The sequence below is a fragment of the Anneissia japonica genome, unplaced genomic scaffold (assembly GCF_011630105.1).
Source record: "Anneissia japonica isolate Jap-2015-1 unplaced genomic scaffold, ASM1163010v1 scaffold211_len1577895_cov191, whole genome shotgun sequence".
Classification (NCBI taxonomy): Eukaryota; Metazoa; Echinodermata; class Crinoidea; order Comatulida; family Comatulidae; genus Anneissia; species Anneissia japonica.
The window spans coordinates 1,184,236-1,184,757 of NW_022711099.1; positions in this window are offsets into that span (position 1 = coordinate 1,184,236).

Here is a 522-nt window from a genome sequence, read left to right on the forward strand (position 1 = left end):
AGAACGGATGTCTCTTATACACATCTTCTGCGAGTGTAAAGAAATCGGTCCAACTGAAATTTGAACCCGTAATCTCCTGATGTCTATGCAGGCGCCTTAGTCAACTTAAATTCAACGAAGTTCGAATCCGAATTGCAGGCAATTGTTGCCGATACAACTCTATTCTGGAATTCGACGTATACATGTGAAATATAGGCCTATCTATTATATTATTATTTTACATATTAGTAAGAAGATTTAGAGTTTATTTCTATTATATCATTAGGCCTATATATATATATATATATATATATATACATATATATCATCAAAGAAAGGTAAATACAGTTTTCGAATAAAGGACATAATACATCGTGTAGCATAGCTCTCAACGTTGAGAGCTATGCTACACGATGTGTTGTTATGTCCTTTATTCGAACACTGTATTTACCTTTCTTTGATGATTTATATATATTATTTAACCGTGTTAACGGCTATCTTGATTTATATATATATATATATATATATTATATGTATATATAT